The sequence below is a fragment of the Engystomops pustulosus genome, chromosome 7, assembly GCF_040894005.1.
Source record: "Engystomops pustulosus chromosome 7, aEngPut4.maternal, whole genome shotgun sequence".
NCBI lineage: Eukaryota > Metazoa > Chordata > Amphibia > Anura > Leptodactylidae > Engystomops > Engystomops pustulosus.
The window spans coordinates 16,946,925-16,969,071 of NC_092417.1; the positions used below are offsets into that span (position 1 = coordinate 16,946,925).

General features: G+C 42.5%; 1 long non-coding RNA gene across 1 annotated transcript; it reads right to left on the minus strand.

Moving 5' to 3' along the window:
* Nucleotides 1-5,866: 5,866 nt before the first annotated feature.
* On the minus strand, nucleotides 5,867-11,761 carry LOC140068672 (uncharacterized). Its single transcript, XR_011848521.1, has 6 exons — nucleotides 11,201-11,761; nucleotides 10,139-10,173; nucleotides 9,955-10,048; nucleotides 7,683-7,717; nucleotides 7,442-7,592; nucleotides 5,867-6,439 (listed from the first exon to the last, which is right to left on the minus strand). It is a non-coding gene; the product is annotated as an uncharacterized lncRNA (long non-coding RNA).
* Nucleotides 11,762-22,147: the final 10,386 nt, after the last annotated feature.

Here is a 22,147-nt window from a genome sequence, read left to right on the forward strand (position 1 = left end):
AAATGAATACAGTGTCAGTGCATTTATTCACTCACTGACTCGTACATCCACCTAGCCCTGGTGGTGATTCCTTTCATATATGTACCAACTCATGCATACTAGTACGCTTCAGCTCCACTAGCGATAGTTTTATCAGCAGTTATTAATTCACTGCCAGTCAACTCGCTATTTTATAGAAGCGCTGGAGTTATTTGGGTCACTATGGTTTCCAATGAGTATGGCACTGCCTGACAATATTCCTCATTCTATACTGAACTCTCCCTCATCGTCATTCTCTCATTTTGGATCACACACACACTTTGCCTGCTATCTAAAATCTTTTGCACACTAACGCCCCCCCCGACATGTTTCGCCACATAAGTGGCGTCCTCAGGGGTGCCGGGGCTAGAGTGTGCTCGCCCGTACACAGCTCCGAACTTTAAAACCTCCGTTTGTGTCGTCATGGTGTACTCCCACTTGAAGTCAACCTGTGGTGACTCCTGATACATTCCAACCAATGGGATCTCAGTAATTCAATGAGTCCATTGGCTAAGTCTTACCCAATCCAGTGCTTCTTGCGGTTGCGCACAAATCGCATTTGTCCAAATTACCTTTTAACGTGATTCGTTCAAGTGCGCATGCGCTGGGACTTAAAGTTCGAATATACTTCTGGTGCACGTGCGCGGGGACTTAGAATTATCTCCGACTCGCAATGCTTGTGAGGTCCTAGTGCGCATGCGCAGGAACTTGGATTATCTCAAGTCAACCTACAAGAGATAACTGCGCGCATGCGCCGGAACTTAGAATTTTACTCGCACTACCCTGATGAAAGTTGCTACTGTGCGCACGTACTCAGGATTTAGATTTCAATCAATGGTAAGTTGTTATTCTTTTTGGGAAATTGTCAGGAGGTGGGTAAGTGTATTCCTAGGGTTTATTCTTCCAATTTAATATCATGGGGAGATTATCCCGACATATTAGTGGAGTTGTTAGGATCTCATATTATATAAATGCATCCATACACAGTTGGATGTATGTGTGAGGAGCTCCTGAATAGAAGTAGAAGTTGTCCATTTCTTTTATCATTACTTCTGTCAATGGATATTGGTATATTGTATTTAGATTCCTCCTCTATTAGTACTTTAATTCCTTCATGTTCATATGTCATTTTGTTAATAACGGCTAATGTTTTGTATAAGATTTAGTAATGTGAAGTATGGTTTACTAGATTGTTGTAACTCCCCTGCGGGGACTGTAGTTTTTGCAAGTATATGTTAAAATTGAAGGAATTCTCTGTTGATGGTAAGACCTATACAATCCGAAAGTTCCTGAACTGTAAGAGTACCTGTGTGATCTATATAGCACATTGTGCCTGCCCAAAAATATACGTGGGGAAAACAGTTCAGGAACTGAGAAGAAGAATTTCGGCACATCTGAGTACAATTAGGACGGACAAGGAAACATCCCTGGCAAAACATGTTAAATTAAAACATGGGGGCAATATGAACCATCTGAAATTCTGGGCAATAGACCAGCTGAAAATAGGCCCCCGGAAGGGCAATATAGACAAATTGCTGCTCCAGTTGGAAGCTCGATGGATAGAGCGGTTAGAATGCTTAAGTCCAAAAGGTTTGAACGAAGGTTTCACCTTCTCCGCATTTCTGTAAAAACTATTATCTTCAGTATTAGGCAACATCTCTCCGCTCTCTACACTTTGCTTGGATAAAAGGACATAGGTTGAATCTCTCTGAATACCCAATCACAAACCAATTCACCCTCACCATCATTTAGATTAGTTTTGAGTTACAACAATCTAGTAAACCATACTTCACATTACTAAATCTTATACAAAACATGCCAACATTGGCCATTATTAACAAAATGACATACGAACATGAAGGAATTAAAGTACTAATAGAGGAGGAATCTAAATACAATATACCAATATCCATTGACAGAAGTAATGATAAAAGAAATGGACAACTTCTACTTCTATTCAGGAGCTCCTCACACATACATCCAACTGTGTATGGATGCATTTATATAATATGAGATCCTAACAACTCCACTAATATGTCGGGATAATCTCCCCATGATATTAAATTGCAAGAATAAACCCTAGGAATACACTTACCCACCTTCTGACAATTTCCCAAAAAGAATAACAACTTACCATTGATTGAAATCTAAATCCTGAGTACGTGCGCACAGTAGCAACTTTCATCAGGGTAGTGCGAGTAAAATTCGAAGTTCCGGCGCATGCGCGCAGTTATCTCTTGTAGGTTGACTTGAGATAATCCAAGTTCCTGCACATGCGCACTAGGACCTCACAAGCATTGCGAGTCGGAGATAATTCTAAGTCACCAGAAGTATATTTAAACTTTAAGTCCCAGCGCATGCGCACTTGAACGAATCACGTTAAAAGGTAATTTGGACAAATGCGATTTGTGCGCAACCGCAAGAAGCACTGGATTGGGCAAGACTTAGCCAATGGACTCATTGAATTACTGAGATCCCATTGGTTGGAATGTATCAGGAGTCACCACAGGTTGACTTCAAGTGGGAGTACACCATGACGACACAAACGGAGGTTTTAAAGGTCGGAGCTGTGTACGGGCGAGCACACTCTAGCCCCGGCACCCCTGAGGACGCCACTTATGTGGCGAAACATGTCGGGGGGGCGTTAGTGTGCAAAAGATTTTAGATAGCAGGCAAAGTGTGTGTGTGATCCAAAATGAGTGAATGATGATGAGGGAGAGTTCAGTATAGAATGAGGAATATTGTCAGGCAGTGCCATACTCATTGGAAACCATAGTGACCCAAATAACTCCAGCGCTTCTATAAAATAGCGAGTTGACTGGCAGTGAATTAATAACTGCTGATAAAACTATCGCTAGTGGAGCTGAAGCGTACTAGTATGCATGAGTTGGTACATATATGAAAGGAATCACCACCAGGGCTAGGTGGATGTACGAGTCAGTGAGTGAATAAATGCACTGACACTGTATTCATTTAGAGAACGAGTAGGCTACAAGTTGCAACATTGTAGCTTTTCTATTAATTAAACAACACTTTGTATAGCCGTCAGGTTAACGGCACCACACTGCCACCTGGTGGTGTTAAGAACCTTATACTAAGATCCTAGGATCAGCCTTCCTCATCTCACTACGGGTCACACAACAAAGTTTCCACGATGGCCTGCATAATTTTAATAAGTTAGAATTTGTCCAAATTGATCTGTCTTTTCCCCTTTTAAAGAAAGTACCAATAAAAGTGAAATTTTAATGACAAAATGAGTCTCAGTGAGGCCTAAGGCCTTTTTTGTGAATAGTTTGATTTATGGACTCAGTCAAGCGTCCACACCTCTCCTGTATATAGATGCTGTAGCATAAGGCCTTATATGACATGTGGTATATTGCTATACGGGGTATATAATAACAATCATGCATTAAGTTTCACAATAATCACAATTTCATAAAGTTTTATTGTGGACCTTAATATAAAAGTTAAAATGTTAAAAAGTATTTTTTTTTTAAATTCTCCTTTTAAAAATGTAAGGCCAAAAAATCCTATATCATATACAGGCGGTCCCCTACTTAAGGGCACCTGACTTACAGACAACCCATAGTTACAGACAGACCCCTCTGACCTCTGGTGACCTCTCTGGATGTTACTATAGTCCCAGGCTGTAATGATCAGCTGTAAGGTGTCTGTAATGAAGCTTTATTGATAATCTTTGGTCCCATTACAGCAAAAAATGTTTAAACTCCAATTGTCACTGGGGCAGAAAATTTTTTTTGTCTGGATCTACAATTATAAAATATACAGTTTCGACTTACATACAAATTCAACTTAAGAACAAACCTCCGGACCCAATCTTGTACGTAACCCGGGGACTGACTGGCAGTGTGCCTCAAAAAATGAAGGGAATACTAAAATCCTGGATCTCAATTAATAAAATATTCCAGTTCCATTCCTTTATTAAAAAGTGGAATGAGCCGACAACAATAAAGCATAACAATGATCATTGTAAGTCATAATAAATATCCCATGGAGTCTGGATTTGGAATGTTACTCAAAATCAGTGAAAAATAAAATTTAATTCTGATCTAACTTCAGTGGTAATGCCTCAAGACAATGGAGGCTCGGTAGTGTGTGTGACCTCCACGTGCCTGTATGACCTCCATACAATGCCTAGGCATGCTCCTGATGAGGCTCAGTAGTGTGTGTGACCTCCACGTGCCTGTATGACCTCCATACAATGCCTAGGCATGCTCCTGATGAGGCTCAGTAGTGTGTGTGGCCTCCACATGCCTGTATGACCTCCATACAATGTCTGAGCATGGGGATATCGCCATCCCGGACAGTGGAGGTCCACTTCATCTATCCTTTTGTTGATTGGTAAGGCATTATCTCTACCTGTTTGTGCACATTACCTATGTTTATGCATGTTAGCAGCTGTGTGCCACTTTACACCTGTTGCCTTCATTATATGTACCATCTGTCCTTACCTATTACATGTGCATGCTTTGTCCATGTGTAATTCCTCCTATGTCTGCCCGGGGTGACGACTTTCTCATTTGTTGTCGCCGCCTTGCACTGTCATTCCCCCTCAGCATTGTCTGAGGATTCTCATCCTGCTTTTATCATTATGTCTTAAATGGTCATTAATAAAGTATTTTTTACTGCAATTATTCAGACTCAATTTCGTCTTTCATAGTGCTTCCTTTTACCCCTCTTTCCCTGTCCCTCCTCAAAGGGGTACTTTTTGTTTTTGTGTATGCTCATGGGAAGCCTCTCTTTGGTGTGTTACTTACCATACCGGTCCAACCCACACTTTATTACGTACCACATGGATCTGGACTTACTTGGTATATAGGTTTGATACCTTCAACTCCCTTCTCTCTCCCCTCCTGATTCTCCTGTTGTTTTGACCTCCATACAATGCCTAGGCATGCTCCTGATGAGGCTCAGTATTGTGTGTGGCCTCCACATGCCTGTATGACCTCCCTACAACGCCTCGGCATGCTCCTGATGAGACTCAGTAGTCTGTGTGGCCTACACATGCTTGTATGACTTCCATACAATGCCTGGACATGCTCCCAATGAGGCTCAGTAGTGTGTGGCCTCCACAAGCCTGTATGTCCTCCCTACAATGCCTTGGCATGCTGCTGAAAGGGTTCAGTAGTGTGTGTAGCCTCTACATTCCTGTATGAACTTCCTACAATGCTTAGACATGCTCCTGATGATGCTCAGTAGTATGTGTGGCCTCCACATGCCTGTATGACCTCCCTACAACGCCTTGGCATGCTGCTAATAAGTAGTGTGTGTGGTCTCTATTTTCCTGTATGACCTCCCTACCATGCCTCTGCATGCTCCTGATGAGGTGCAGTAGTGTGTGTGACATCCAGGTGCCTGTATGACCTCCTTACAACACCTAAGCATGCTACTGATGAGGCTCAGTAGTGTATGTGACTTCCACATGCCTGTATGACCTCCCTACAATGTCTTGACGTGCTCCTGATGAGGCTCAGTAGTGTGTGTGGCCTCCACATGCATGTATGACCTCCCTACAATGCCTGGGTATGCTGCTGGTGAGCTGCAGTACCTGAGCAGCTTTTGTGGGTTGTAAACCCCACCTCATGGTGACTCTAGAAGTGAGAGCAATGACAAAATACAATATTGATCAAAGTAACTGCCAAAAAAGGATGAGAACAGAGAAATGGTCTGTGGTCACCATCAACAGAACCGCTGGTTTATATAGGTTATTTTGCTGATTACCGATTATTTCTGTTATCTGACTTACAAAAACAGGAGAAATTGATTCACAATCAGTGTTGAATCATAACTGGACAGGTTGATTTCACATAAGTGTGAGTGACCTGGAGAAACATTGTGTTGTTTAGGTGTTCCCTATAATTTTTTGAGCAGTGTATATCATTGAAGCATGGATAGTAATCCGTACTTTTAAACTTATCTAATAGGTCAATTAAAAAACTTTTAATTACTTACATTTATTAATTTTCCATTTTTATAATTAACAGAATACTTTAACATCACATGTTGACATTCAAAAGAGAGAATAGTCTTGAGACGCAGCCAAGGAACAAAATCATAAAAGTGCACAGAAGAAATATCATATGAACTAAACAGTCACAATAACTCAGCGGGAACAAATCTCAAGTAGCAAGTAATGAAATATAATATTCAAGACAATTATAGGACAGAAGACAAGGACAAGGCACAGAAGGAAAGGGCAGGGGGACCAAGAACAAACAATATGGGTGAAAAGAAGAATGCGAATTTCGGTTTCTTATAACACTATCTTACGTCTTCATGGGTGATCCCATAGGGTCCAAATTAGGTTAAAACGTTCCACCTGGTTTTGTAGTAGAGCTGTCAGATGTTCTATAGTGCAGATTACATGCTTCTTGGCACGGGAAGGTGAGCCGCCTGCTACCTATTTGCAGAGATGAGGCATATAGGTAAGGAGGTATATAGGTAACGAGGTAAGGAGATGTAGCAATAATCCGGAGGGGTATTTACAAGATTGTACTGGCCTTCCGATGTTTGGGTGAAAGCATCGGTGGGCCCCGACACCTGCTGGCTCTGGCCATCTCAGCACTGACTCCACCCCTAGTTGCATTGACTCCGCCCCTTTTTGCCAGTCATTGGGGGTCATTTACTAAGGGCCCGATTCGCGTTTTCCCGACGTGTTACCTGAATATTTCCGATGTGCGCCGATTTTCCCTGTATTGCCCCGGGATTTTGGCGCACGCGATCGTATTGTGGCGCATTGGCGCCGGCATGCACGCCACGGAGATCGGGGGGCGTGGCCAAGCAAAAACCCGACGGATTTGGAAAAACCGCCGCATTTAAAACAATAAAAGTGTCGCTTGGGACGCGCTTACCTTCACTTGGTCCGGCTCGGTGAACTTGAGTGCGTTCAGATGCTTTTCAGCGCAGCAGCACCACCTGGTGGACGGCGGAGGAACTACCTTGATGAATCCCGGCCGGACCCGAATCCACCGCAGAGAACGCGCCGCTGGATGGCGAACGGACCGGGTAAGTAAATCTGCCCCATTGTGCGGCTTACCTACATTCCCCAGGAAGACATTCAGGGGGTAAAAACTGGACAACTTGAAAGAGAATTCTAATACATTTTGCTTTGCATATCCCGAAAAATACAAACTGTCCAGTCACCCATGTAGTGCAGTATTTCCTAATCTCCTACTGCCCCTGGTGCACACAGGGAATTCAGCATTTTATTCTGTGATCGAGTAAAATAAAAAAGCAGGACAGTGGGGTCAGAGGTCATAAACCATGGGCCAGGGTGGTGTTATAGTAGGAATTTAGTGCATATACACAAATCGGTAATGTAAAAATGAATAAAAATAAAAATGCAAATACGATAAAAAAATAATACAGCGGTTGAAGATGAATCACCGTTCTCCATACTCACCCTTTGGTCAGTGGCGTAACTAGGAATGAGTGGGCCCCATAGCAAACTTTTGGCTGCTTGGACAGGAAGTATCATATTCAACTAGTTTGCATCTTCTGAAAAGATATGTTGTTTTTTTCGAACATATTAACTATATGAAAAACTCGCCAACCTGAAAAAAAATATATAAATAATCCAAATTCTGTTCATGTTTCTCCAATCAGCATTGATTATAAAATAAATTTCAAGTTTTCTAACTTACATTAACAAAACCAGAACTTTCAACGGATGATCAACCTAGAGAAATCAACAAAAACAATATTTATTAGAGGTTTTACTTTAGCTGTATTCATTGTTAACCCCTTATCACCAACACTAGTTTTCAGCTCAATGACCAGACTCGATTTTTCAAATCTGACATGTCTCACGATAATTGGTTATAACTTCGGAACGCTTTAACATATCCAGGTGATTTTGAGAATGTTTTCTCATGACACATTGTACTTCATGTTAGTTACAAAATTTAAGTGATAAGTTTTGCGTTTCGTTCTGAAAAAAAGTGAAAATTTGGCAAAAGTTTGTAAAAATTCTTCATTTTCCAAGTTTGAAATGTTCTGGTTTCCAGACAGGAAGTAAAACTACCCAAAAAGTTTGATAATTAACATTTACAGAATATCTGCTTTATGTTGAGATGATATTTTATGCTTCCGGTCATTTTTCTAGGATGTTATGAGGTGCAGAACTTTAGGTGCGATTTTTCTTATTTTCATGAAAATTGCCATAACTCACATTTTGAGGGACAACTCAGCTTTCAAGTGACTTTGAGAGGCCTAAATAATAGTAAAACCTCATAAATGACCCCACTATAGAAACTTCACCCCTCAACGTATGTAAATCAACTTCTATTAAGTCCATTAACCCTTTAAGTGTTTCACATGGGTTAAAAAATATGGACCTGCGATTTAGAAACTATGGAATTTTTTTGGAAATACATTCATTTAGGCCAAAACTGACATTTTCAGAATAAATTAAATGATGAAACGCACTGCAAAGCTTGATGCCCAATTCCTCCCGAGTTTACTGATACCCCATATGTGGTGGTAAACTGCTGTACGGGTGCACGGCCGAGCATAGAATGAATGGAGGCGCCATTCACAGCAGATTTGTATTGTCACATTGTACGACCTATAAATTTTTATTTTTTTTGGTAATGCGATCATATGAGGGCTTATTTTTTATGGGATGAGATACAATGTATAGATAATTTATTTTGGGAGTCTAAAGCTTATTCATGAGATTTTATTAACTATTTCAAGGGGGACACAAACAAAATCATCAATTTTTATTTTGGATTGTGAGCATTTCACCCCCCCCCCCCCGCTCACCGTAACGTAAAAATAATATTGTATCTTTATTCTCTGGTTCACTACGATTGCGGTGATACCTCATTTATATAGTTTTTCTTATTTTGCTCAATTTTCCTGAGCAAAACCAATATTGGAGAAAATCGCATTGTTTTTACTATTGACAACTTTTCAGGGCCATAACTTCTGTATTTTTCTGTTGTCAGATCTGGTTGAGGGCTTATTTTTTGCGAAAACAGTTGTTCTTTTCAGTCGTATCATATTAGGTACCGTAACTTTTTTTGATCACTTTTTAGAACATTTTTTGTGATGGTGTTTGATGAAAAATTGTATATTATGGGAAGTTTTTCGAGTTTTTTTTTACGTAGTTCATCGAGCGGGTTCAATATTGATTTAGATTTATTGTACAGATTAATACGGACGCGGTGATACCAAATATGTATGTGTTTTGTGTTTTATATACTTTATTTGCATTTTATGTGTTACTGGGGAGATTATGGGACTTTTATTTTATTTATTTATTTAATTATATTATAAAATGATTTAATTTTTTTTTTTTTACTTTTTTACACTTTTTACTTCTTGGCTTGAATAAGCGATCATCCGATCGCTTATTCAAGCCTTTACACTGCAATACACTTGTATTGCAGTGTATAGTGAAAGTAACTGAGCATGCTGCGCATGCTCAGTTACTTACAGCCGGGTCCTGCCAGGAAGGCAGGACCCGGTGAGAAGAGGAGCCGACAGCCCCGGGTCACTCGTCGGAACCCGGGGCAGCGGCAGGAGGGATCGGATCCCCCGGTAAGCACACCGGGGGGGTCCGATCCACGGGGGACACACTTGCACGCCGCGGTCATGCTTGACCGCGGCGTGCAAAGGGTTAAACACCCGGGATCGGAGTTTTTCCGATCCCGGGTGTTAGTACCTGGTCTGGGCTGTTATATCACAGCCCGACACCGGCACCAGCGAGACCCGGTGTCCCGAAAACTTCTTCTGATGCGCCGCCGTAGAAAGGCGTCGCATCAGAAGAAGTACCCTTAATGACCGCCGTAAAAACCCGATAGGGCGGTCATTAAGGGGTTAAGCTATATAACTATTTGTAATTATAGAATGGTATAAAATTTATTAAAAATTTGTGTCTTATCTTATATGTAATTCGTCAAAACTTACTTGGACAGGAAGTATCATATTCAACTAGTTTGCATCTTCTGAAAAGATATGTTGTTTTTTTCGAACATATTAACTATATGAAAAACTCGCCAACCTGAAAAAAAAAATATAAATAATCCAAATTCTGTTCATGTTTCTCCAATCAGCATTGATTATAAAATAAATTTCAAGTTTTCTAACTTACATTAACAAAACCAGAACTTTCAACGGATGATCAACCTAGAGAAATCAACAAAAACAATATTTATTAGAGGTTTTACTTTAGCTATATTCATTGTTAAAGGAGTAGGCAAGCAAATCACAAGTTCTGCTTGTTCACTCCATAACCATAAACTTTCTGACAGATTTACCAAGCTGTCTGAAAGTCAGAATATTTCTAGTTGTCCATTGCAACCAATCACAGCTCCCCTTTAAAATATTCATGAGCACTGGTAAAATGAAAGCTGAGCTGTGATTGGTTAACATGGGCAACTAGAAAGATTCTGACTTTCAGACAGCTTGATAAATCTGCCCCAAAGTGTCATCACAGTTAAAAAAAAAGAGACTTAGACTTCTTTCTACTCTATATCGCCACAATGGAGCAGGAGAGCCTGAAGTCTTTGTGACATACTGTCACTATTGTACCAGACCTAAGGGCAGGATATACAGTGTAACCTTTACAGAAGACCAATTCTTTAAGTCCACCCCACAATACAGACCATAATTCTTGTTCACTTTTTTTTTTTAATTTTTAGCATGTTTTTCATATATTGCAATATATAACCTGTAAGAAGACCAACCCTGGAAGATCAGTTTTCAATGTAATTTTGGCCTGTCATCTAAGAAAAACAGTTGTGCTAAACCCCTATATCAGTGGTCCTCAACCTTTGTAATGCTGTGACCCCGCAATACAATTACTCATGTTGCGGTGACCCCAAACCATGTGATTTGCAGTAAAAACACAATAAAATCGTGGCTCCGAAGGCTTTAGACCCCTGTGTTTTGCTCGTTTGACCCCTGCTGGGGTCACGACCCACAGGTTGAGAACCACTGCCCTATATGATCAGCACCCCCCTTTGGGCTATCATCTCACTGCTTATATTCATTCCTGGCATAGTACAAAAATTGACAATAAGTGTCACTTAAAACAAAGCATGCATGGAACGGTTTTAGTAAAACTTTTTGTTAGTTGCACAGAAAACTTTTAAACTGTTAGTAGTTTCCAACAACTTTCCAACTCCCCAACTTCCCATAACTTTACACTTACACAGAAGAGAATTTCTTAGAACACACGCTTGCGCGCCTTGACTTCAGCAAAGGTGTCCACAATGCTGTCTATGTCTAGTTTCCCAGCTCTCTCATTTTCTATGCTCAGAACCGCAAGCCCGGAAAGCCTTTGTTCTGACATGGTGCTCCGCAAGTAGTTTTTTTATTAATTTAAGCTTAGAAAAAGATCTTTCAGCAGCAGCTACTGTCACAGGTAGTGTTAAGAAAAGTAGCAAGGCTACACACACGTCCGGTAGTGTAGAAGAAAGGGCACTGTGGTCTACCAGAAGGAGGTGAGCCAGATCACTGATAGAGGATGACTTCTGAATGTCTTCCTCTAATGCAGACCGAAAATTCAGCAGTTGAGCAGGAAAACTGGATGATAAATCTTCCTGGTAGATTTCTTGGAGTTTTGATGCAGCTTGGAAAAGAACATCATCAGACGCAGATGAAAGCATTGCAGGCTGAATAATATTAAAACGACCAAGAACCTTGTCCATTCCCATAAATCTGTTTAGAAGCTGAGATGTTACTATATCTAAACATGCTTGACTTTTGGGATCCGTTTCTTTTCAAACTGCGATGAAATGCCCCACTGCGGTGCAAGCGAAACTGCAATTTGTTTTGCTTCCTCAAACTGATTCCTGTATTGCCCAAGACTGTCAGCAATGTTCTTAATCAATCTTGAGGCTTCAGACAAATCAGTGTTTTTTGCTTGCAAGACTTTAGAAACAGTATTAACTTTTTCCAAAATTGTTGTCTGCAGAACAATTAAAAATATGAATTGAGGGGGCGTGGCTAACCACCGTCCAAGATGGCCGCGTGAATCGAGAGCTCCTGATCCCTGGTGCCGATTCCACCCGAATACAGGAGAGCACGCTGGCACCGAAGCTCCGTCAGCGCTCCGACAGGGAGCAGAAGCCCTCCGCTACCCAGCAGAGGCGATCCCGGGGTGTAACTCAGCCCCTGGACCGCTACCTGAAGCCGATCACCCCGCCGGCTGAACGGCGGGAGCACGTGCAGCCGCCATCTTCTGCAGTGCACAGAGGAGCAGAGAGGACCGCGGCCGGTGGAGAGTCCCGCATCGCGACGAGTATGTCGCCAACAGCGCCAAGCTGACGCCCCGGCACCACTAAACCACCACCGCTGCAGGGGAAGGGTGAGTCGGCGTCACCACCGCAACAAGCTAGGGGAACAGGGGAGGCAGGTGGGCAGGCAGCCCCCGAAGTGCGGGCTAAGGCCCAGACAGCCACGATCCCCTCCAGACCGCAAAGCACCTCAGAAGACAAGGTGCAGGAGAGGTCCACAAAGGGAAGCAAAAGCCCCATTGAGCCACCCTCCAAGCAGCACCCTGTTAAGGAAGGGGAATTATACAATGCAGCAGCACGTGCAGGGCACCCACAGGTGTCTCATCCAACATCCCCTCACCTTCCAAAGCCTCAGAGAGAGCAGAAAGCTCCCCATTACCGGGATCCTCTGCAGTGGGACCCAGAAGACATGCAGGAGGAAGACATAGGGGCTACCCCATCTTTCACCAGATATCAAGAGCCATCCCCAGTATGGGCCTCATCCCCTGAATCACATACAGGATCAGAAGGGAAACTTTCCTCACTACAGGAGGTGACGTCCTTACAAACATATTTGCAGAACCTCCCTACCAAAGAGGATTTTAAAATGCTTCTCACGGAGGTAAAAGATGCCTTTAAATCTGAGATCACTGAGATAAGGCAAGACTTACAGCACATGGCGGGCCGTATAGAAGTCGTAGAAACAACAACAGATGATAACAGGCGTACCATGTCGCAAGTTCAGATGACAGTAGCATCCCACACTGATGTCCTGAGAGATATGACTAGACACTTGGAAGACTTAGACAATCGGGGCAGACGAAATAATAAGGGTGCGGGGAATCCCGGAAGTGAGTGGAAAAGAAGATGTGAAAGCCACCCTGACATCTTTGTTCACTACGGTGCTGGAGGATGATGCGATACAGATTAAGTTTGAAAGAGCCCATAGGGCATTACGACCAAAATCGTCATCTGCTTATCCTAGGGATATTATATGCTGTCTGCAGGACTTTGAGCTCAAGGAACGTATAATGTTTGCTGCTAGGAAGCACAGAGAGGTGGGTTTTCAAGGAGCAAAGATACAATTATTTCAAGACCTGTCCTGGATAACTCTACAAAAAAGGAGACACCTGCGCCCTCTACTGGATATTTTGAGACAACACGGCATATTGTACAAGTGGGGCTTTCCATTTGCCCTTACAGCAACAAAGGACGGCAGATCAGCCACCCTACGTTCCTACTACGATTTGGAGTCCTTCTGCAGCACTTGGGACATTCCGATAGCAGACATCAGCGACTGGGAAATCACCTACCCACCTCCCATTCTGCCGCCGGTCTGGAACACAGTGCAGAAAAAGAAAAGGAGAAGGCCCTCAGGGGGCTCACAAAGAAGTCCACCGACGAATTTTGTTTTGTGACGGAATTGGTGTTGAAATTGTTAAAAGTGTTATAAAATTAATAGAGCGGGGCTGTGGTTGCGTACTCCCCCATACTAAGGGCCATACCTAGGTCTCCCTGATTAACACAGAGAGGCCTGGGCCAGCCGGCTACACTCCCTCGCAGAAGCAGGAGAGGCGGTTGGTACAGGACCCTAACCAGGGGAGGGAAGTTAGTTCCTACCCCTGAGTATAGATACTTGGTTAGTATTGTAGTAAGTGTTAAATTTGTCCTGTGATGTTTATGGCGGGTGTGTAGACCTAGGGATAAGGCATACACTTTCTTCTCACCGCCTCATGGCACCCACACCCGCATAGATTACTTCTTCGGGGATACCCAGATTCTACGCTCACTACAGGATGCGGAGGTGGGCTCCATTTCGTGGTCAGACCATGCGCCGGTTACACTGAAACTGAGAGATGACTTTCATCACACACGCACTTGTCATTGGAGACTCAACGAAGCACTACTGAAAGCCCCCCACATTAAGGAAGCCTTGACCTTAGCGCTTACAGAATACTTTCGTTTTAACGTAGACTCGGTGCGTTTACAATCAACCCTGTGGGAAGCTCACAAGGCAGTGATAAGGGGACATTTTATAGAGCAGGGATCTAGGACTAAAAAAGATAGGATGAAACAGGAGTTGGAATTAAGAAAGGACATAGTAACAGCGGAGGCTGATATGTTTGCAAGGCCTTCTACTAGGAAACTGAGAAGACTGATAGAACTACGGGAGTTGCTTAGGGAAGTCCAACTTAAGCAGGTAGAAAAATTGCTGACCTTTTCCAGGCAGCGATTTTATGAAAGGGGTAACAAAGCTCATACACTTCTAGCACGACAATTACAGGACAGGAGAACTCATCAGACCCCCCATGTCATCCGAAACAGTTCAGGAACCCTCCTACATGACCCAATGGAAATAGCAGGGCAATTTCACAAATTTTTCTCCAACCTGTATTCCCTACCAGACACCCTACCTCAAACTAGTACAGAAAGGGAGGAACTTTTAAATGATTTCCTCGACTCTTGCTCTCTCCCCCGATTACCAGCAGAAGCTGTCAAATTACTAAATGCCCCAATCACGACGGAGGAAATTGAGGGGGTAGTGACGGACCTACCCAATGGGAAGGCACCGGGACCAGACGGCCTGACGTACTTTTATTACCAGACATTCTTACAAATCCTACTACCCCATATGTCAAAGGTATTCAACGCCTACATGACAGATGAGACCCCTCCACAATCCGCGACCCATTCATTTATCACTCTAATCCCCAAACCGGGTAAAGATCCGATGGATTGCGCGAGTTATAGGCCTATTGCTCTCCTTAATGCTGACCTTAAGATTTATACGAAAAAGATTTATACAACTGATCCATAAGGATCAAGTGGGGTTCATACCGAGCCGTCAAGGGGGGGACAACACAAGGAGAGCAATTGACCTCATAGATGCGGTGAATAAGATGGATCAGCAGGCCTTACTACTGAGCTAGGATGCAGAAAAGGCCTTTGACAGGCTTAATTGGTCCTTTATGTCACAGGTCTTAAAACATGTGGGAATACGGGGGTCCTTTCTGCAGGCTATACAAGGACTATACACGAATCCATCGGCATCCATAAAACTACCACACGCCTCGTCCTTACCCATGCAAATTAGAAATGGGACGCGACAGGGTTGCCCCCTATCCCCCCTCCTTTTTGTCTTATGTATAGAGCCGTTAGCTGCTATAATTCGTCAAGATCCAGACATACAGGGCATTCACATTAAAAACAAAGAATTTAAATTGTCACTGTTTGCGGACGATATTCTCCTAACTCTGACAAGACCATTGATATCCCTACCAAACCTATCAGCCAGACTGCGACACTTCGGTATTCTTTCAGGATACAAGGTAAATCAGTCCAAAACGGAAGCTCTGCCCATCAACATACCCGAGGACACAGTAAAGTTGCTGAAATCCAACTACAAATACTCGTGGAAAACAGCCACGTTAAAATACCTGGGAATAAATCTCACCCCATCCTATAAAACACTGTATGAACAAAATTTCCCGAAGCTGATTCGGGAGATCTGAGAGTTGCTAAACAGGTGGAATAATTTACCTCTATCTCTTTTTGGCAGAATAGCTTCTGTCAAAATGACAATACTACCCAAACTAATGTATCTCTTTGAAGTTCTCCCAATCCCAGTACCCATGAGTGTTCTCAAATCGCTACAAGCCTCTCTCATCCGCTTTGTGTGGGCACAGAAGCGACATCGCGTGGCTAAATCTATCCTGCTTTCTCATAAATCTAAGGGAGGATTGTCCATGCCTGACTTGATCAAATATTATTGGGCGGCTCATCTGAGGCGTATCCCAGCATGGTCACAGCTCTGGGCCTACTCAAAGTGGATGGAAATTGAAAAATTATGGTTAGCCCCTCACCACCCTAACTCATTCCTGTGGTCCCAGAAACTCTCGTCACCCTCCACACCAATGTTGGGCCCTATAGCATTCACGTTCAGCATATGGAATACCTGCAGGGCCAAATTTCCGCTTGTATCACAGGCCTCTGCATTGCAATCCTTCCTCCACACCCCAGCAACCGAAGAGTTTATGACAGGGGCAGCAGTGAAACCGTGGCATGCAAAGGGCCTGTTCCGCTTTGCGGATATAGTGGACCACATGACCCTAAAAATTCTACCTTTTGAAACACTCCGGGAAAAGTATAATATCCCGCAATCCTCCCACTATCATTATCTGCAAATACGTCACTACTTACAAATCGTAAGTCAGATAGGGTCTCCAAACCCACAGAATTTGAGTATATATGCAAAACATCAACCCATACGGCAGGATTAATATCTGCAATATACTTGCTGTTACTACATCCTGACCCAGCAGTTCCTCCTTCTCACTCATATATGAAAAAATGGGAATTGATAGTGGGAAGCCCAATTTCAGCGGGGACTTGACGAAGAATCTGGCAATATGCGGCCCAAACATCACTGTGTACAGCCTATAAGGAGAACCAATATAAGCTGCTGCTCCATTGGTACCACCCCCCCCCCCCGCTTTTTTACACCAAATATTCCCAAATGTTTCAGATAGATGTTGGATGTGGGCTAGAAAGGGGAACCCTACAGCACATTTTCTGGACATGCACTCTTATACAGCCATTCTGGGAAGGTGTAGGAAAGCTGATTAAGGATGTCCTTGCAATAGAGGTCCCCCTGAATCCGCTGTTTTATTTGCTGAATGTCACTGACTTCCCAGTGGCTAAAGCTACCAGAAAGCTTTGTCTACACATTCTCACCGCTGCTCGCTGCTTGATTGCACAGCACTGGAAAAAACAAAGCCCTCCAACTCATACCAATCTATTAGCAAGGGTGAGAGAAGTCAGAAGTATGGAGACTATGACGGCCTCCATGAATAACCAAGCGGATCTCTTTGTTAAAGTGTGGAGTCCCTGGGACTTGTATTGGGCAACGAACATATAGGAACAATACCTGTGTCCTCGAGCACGGAAGTATTGATAGACTTCTACTATCTGAGACCACTTCCCCTCCACCCCATATTCCTCCCCGGATGTGTCTGTCTTGTGCTTGTTATGTTTTATGTCTTATTTTGGGCAGTAAGCCCCAAAGCAGATGCTTGTAAATTTTTTTTTCAATGTTTAAAAAAAATAAGAGGCTAGTTCATTCCTTCCATTGCTCAAATGTCTGTATTGCACTTATTATTGTATTCGAATGTTACAGAATGGAAGTGTTACATAACTTGTAAATGTTTGTATCTTTAATATATTTAAAATAAAAATACAGTTAAAAAAAAAAAAAAAAAAATATGAATTGAAAAGACTCTATTTTTTTTTTTTTTAACGATGCAGCCTCCTCTCTTTCTTTTGTTTTTGAAGAGGTAAGGACAATCTTTGATAATGCTTGCAATACATTAACAAAACTAAAACGTAAAGCAAGCAAGGATTCATAGCGTGAGGCCCAACGTGTAGGGCACAACTTCTTCAATGTCAAGGTGGATTTAGTTGAGAATGAACAAAGAGTTTCCCATCGTTTTATGCTGTCAGCAAAAAATGTGTATAAATTCTGTACTACATCAAAAAAAACCTGCAACTTCCTTGATATTGGCCATTGCATCTTGTAGAACTAAGTTAAGATTGTGTGCTGCACAGTGTACATAAAGAGCATTTGGTTCTTTTTCTGCAATCCTCGCTTGCACTCCAGAGTATATGCCACTCATGGTTGCAGCTCCATCGTACCCTTGGCCACGACACTTATTTAATTTCAAGCCTTTGCTCTCTATACAGGCGATAATATCCTTCTCTATTCCTGCAGCACTCTGATCTTTTACAGCATAAAAACCTAAAAATACTTCATGTATTTTCACGCTGGTTGCTCTTCCATTCTCTGCTCTGTCAACAGACACGTACCGGAAAACCTGGCTCAACTGATCAACCTTTGATATGTCCTGTGTAGTATCCATTATAATAGAGTAAAACTGTGCCTGTTGAATGTCTGAGACCATTTCTTTTTGGACTTGTCCCGCAAGAATTTGGATGATCTCGTTCTGGATTTTTGGCCTCAGATATTTTATGGATCTTTGGGGCATTTCAATTAGTTCATGAAGAACTGGATCATAATCTGCTAAAAGTTGTATTATGGAGAGGAAGTTTCCATTATTAATTTCCCCCAAATTTTCTCGATGACCACGAAATGGAAGATTGGCCATTGCCATAGTTAATGTCACATTAACAATCCTTTGTAGGGCTTGCCTCCAAAAGTTCTTCTCTCTCCTCCTTTGCTTTTCAGTTTCCTCATCTATTGTGCCCTTCTCCCTCCATTGGTCATATACGACACAGGAATCAACATGAGCATTTGAGCTTTCATGAGATTGTATTTTTGTGGTTAAGCTCTTCCATTTATTGATGCCTTTTGCCCAAGCTGGTTCAAAACCCTGCTTTTTGCGATCCCCAAACAGCCAGCATGGCTCACAGTACACAGCATTCAGCTTGGGAGAATAACACAACCATGTGACAGGAAGTTTAAGGCCAGTTTGTGTGATTCGATCATAATATTTTTCTGAAAAGCATCTTTTATCTTTGTCATTGTCTCTAGGGAACGGGCCAGGGGGTCTGCATGGGCCCTGGGAAATAATGAATCTTTTAACGTTTGGGTCAGCAATTGTTACAGGATAATTAGCCCTATCGGTGACATACTCAGAAGCAGTAGCACTTTCTAATATGCTGCTGGTAGATGTGCTCGCAGTTTGACTGGTAGCAGTGGAATTGATTGGCTCATTTGAGGTGGGAGTAATTGCTTGTATTTGGCTCATATCTCTACCACACTCATCCTCAATACTTTCTTCACTACTAGTCTGGGCACACCCCTCCACCTCAGTTGTTGTAACATTTGGAAGTGGAAAATTTTCTGCACTTGCCTCCTCTACATCTGCTATAGACAGGGCCGGATTAAAGGAGGGGCTCCCCGGGCTCCAGCCCCGGGGCCCCCACCAGTTTCACTTTTTAAGGGGCCCCCACCAGTTTCCGACAGTCAGCAACTCAGTTTTTGTGGCCATTTTCTACAGGGGGCTGGTGGCTAAATTCTACAAGGGGCTGGGGGCTGTATTCTACAGGGGGCTGGTGGCTGTATTCTACAGGGGGCTGGCGGCTGTATTCTACAGGGGGCTGGTGGTGGTATACTACAGGGGGCTGCAGGCTATATACTACAGGGGGGCTGGCAGGCTATATACTACAGGGGGCTGGCAGGCTATATACTACAGGGGGCTGGCAGGCTATATACTACAGGCGGATGGCAGGCTATATACTTCCAAAAACATTGTTGGAAGGGCCCCCACCAGTTTGCGCCCAGGGGCCCCCACCATCCTTAATCCGGCCCTGGCTATAGATGCATACCTCCCAACATTTGGGAAAAGGAAAGAGGGACAAAATGGCGGCACGCGTAGCGTGCCGCGGCGAACCCCCTAAGCCACACCCCCAATCACTCCCTGGCCACGCCCCAAATTTTAGCCATATTAAAAATAATAAAAATCATAATTTAAAAAAAAAAAAAAATATTATCCTCATTGGGATTTGAACCCAGAACCTGCAGTGTCCATGTACAATAATAACACAGCGCCTCAACCCACTGAGCTATAACCTCTGTGATTAACAAGTGGAGAATTTTGGTAACTAAGAACTATATACTGCCTTGGTATATAGGGAGGGATCTTCTCAGATTATTGTAATTATTGAGACTATTATTATTATTATTATTATTATTATTATTATTATTATTATTATTATTATTATTGAGATGATTATTATTATTTTTACCATTATTAATAATCATCTCCATAATAATAAAATTTATAATAATAATAATAATAATAATAATAGTCTCAATAATTACAATAATAATCTCTGAGAAGATCCCTCCCTATATATCAGTGCATTAGTCTGTGTCACAGTGTAAATGGCAGATAACACTTCTTACTTACCAGAAATCCTCAGCTCTCTATCACTGGGCTTATAGCTCAGTTAGTTAGGCTCCTGTCTATGGTGCAGAGGGTCCCAGGTTCCAATCCCAGCCTGGCCAAAACTTTATTTAATTTAATTATATAAAGAGCTTGTGTCTGGGGAAGCCCTGGAGACCATATATGGACAGATGCTGATCTGAGCTGATCTGGTCCCTGCTCTCTCCACTAAGCCGACACTTCTCTGAAAAGGATTCCCTGCCCGATGTCTGCTCTGGGGAACCCTAGGAGATGCAGTGAACATATATGGACAGATCTGAAGCTGATGACGTGGTCCCTGCTCTGCGCTAAGCCCGACACTTCTCTGAAAAGGATTCCCTCCCGATGTCTGTAGAAGCCATTCTGTACTGTGAGTTCAGACTTTCAAAGTATTTACTATGCGGACACAGCGGGACCTGGGGGGAGAATCCGTGACAATCTCATAGCTGCCCGTGACGCGGGGCAGAGGTACGAAAAACGGGAAAGTCCCGTCAAAATCGGGACGGTTGGGAGCTATGATAGATGTACTACTGCTTTCACCCACAGGTTTAGGGGCGGCAAAAAGGCTACTTATTTTCTGCATTTTTTGACTCTTCAAGTTCTCTTCCTTTCTTTTTTTACGCTTTTGAGCGCCACTGAGATGGTGATAAGTTGACATAGTGAAGAGATATGTGTGCCCTGTCAGCAAAACAGAGTTCCAGATATACATTGGTCTTTAATATATGTGATTCTTTACAATCTAAGACTGAGTCTTTTGCTGTTTAACAGATTAACTGTTTTGATGTGGGATTATATATGTTTTAGGCTGAGTTGTAGATGCAAACAATGTATTTAACCACAATAAAGTAGTATCTGCATGTACAAACCAGTTTTGAGACCGATGTGGACATTACATGGTGCAGCTAAACATAGGACGTCCATTATTTAAAGGAAATCTACGATCAGGATCATGGATTATGAACCAAATACACTTACTTACTGGTGTCCCCTTTATGGAGATCTGCTCTTCTTTTAACTTCCTATGCCATAGATTAAGAAAATATGCTTTAAAAATATGCAAATGAACCTGAGCGGCTCCAGGCTACATTAAAGGAAATCTACCACCAGGATAAAGATATGTAAACCTACTACACTGACATACTGGTGAGTGCCCCCTCTGCTAGGTTCTGCTTTTCTTTTAGCTTCTTAGGACCTTGTTTTTACAACAAAAAGGTTTCACAAATTATGCAAATGAGCCTCTGGGACTCCAGACTTGGAGCCCCAAAGGCTCATCTGCATAATTTTTAAAACTTCTTTTTCTTTAAAACAAAGGCATACAAAGCTACAAGAAGAGCGGATCCTGCCAGAGGGGGCGCATACCAGTATGTCAATGTGCTTGGTTTACAATCCTTCATCCTGGTGGTAGATGTCCTTTAACTTCTATGGAGCGTGGAGCCCCTCAGGCTCATTTAGAAGCCTTCAAAGGCATAAAAAGCTCGTAAGTGTACTTGGTTTATAATCCATAATCCTGATGGTAGATATCCTTTAAATATTAATCTTCTATCCCAAGATCATGCTAATAAATACTGAAGTGGCTAGATCAACCCCACTTTTTACAACGTAGTGAGATATTTCCAAACAGGCAGCCCTCAACTTAAGAACACCTGACTTATAAATGAGTTCTCTGGCCACTGTGACCTCTGGTGAAGCTCTCTGGCAATTTACTTGAACTTTAGCCCCAGACTGCAATTATAGGTTGTAAGGTGTCTGTAATGAAGCATTATTGTTAATCCTTATTCCCTTGTCAACCATGAATTTTTCAATCCTAAATTACACTAAATATACCAGTTCTGACTTGTATACAAATTCAACGTAAAGGTGTTTTCCCATGATTGAAAGTTAGGCTCTATTAGTGCTGAGACCCCTGCAGATCGCGTAAACGAAGGTGCCCACCGATCT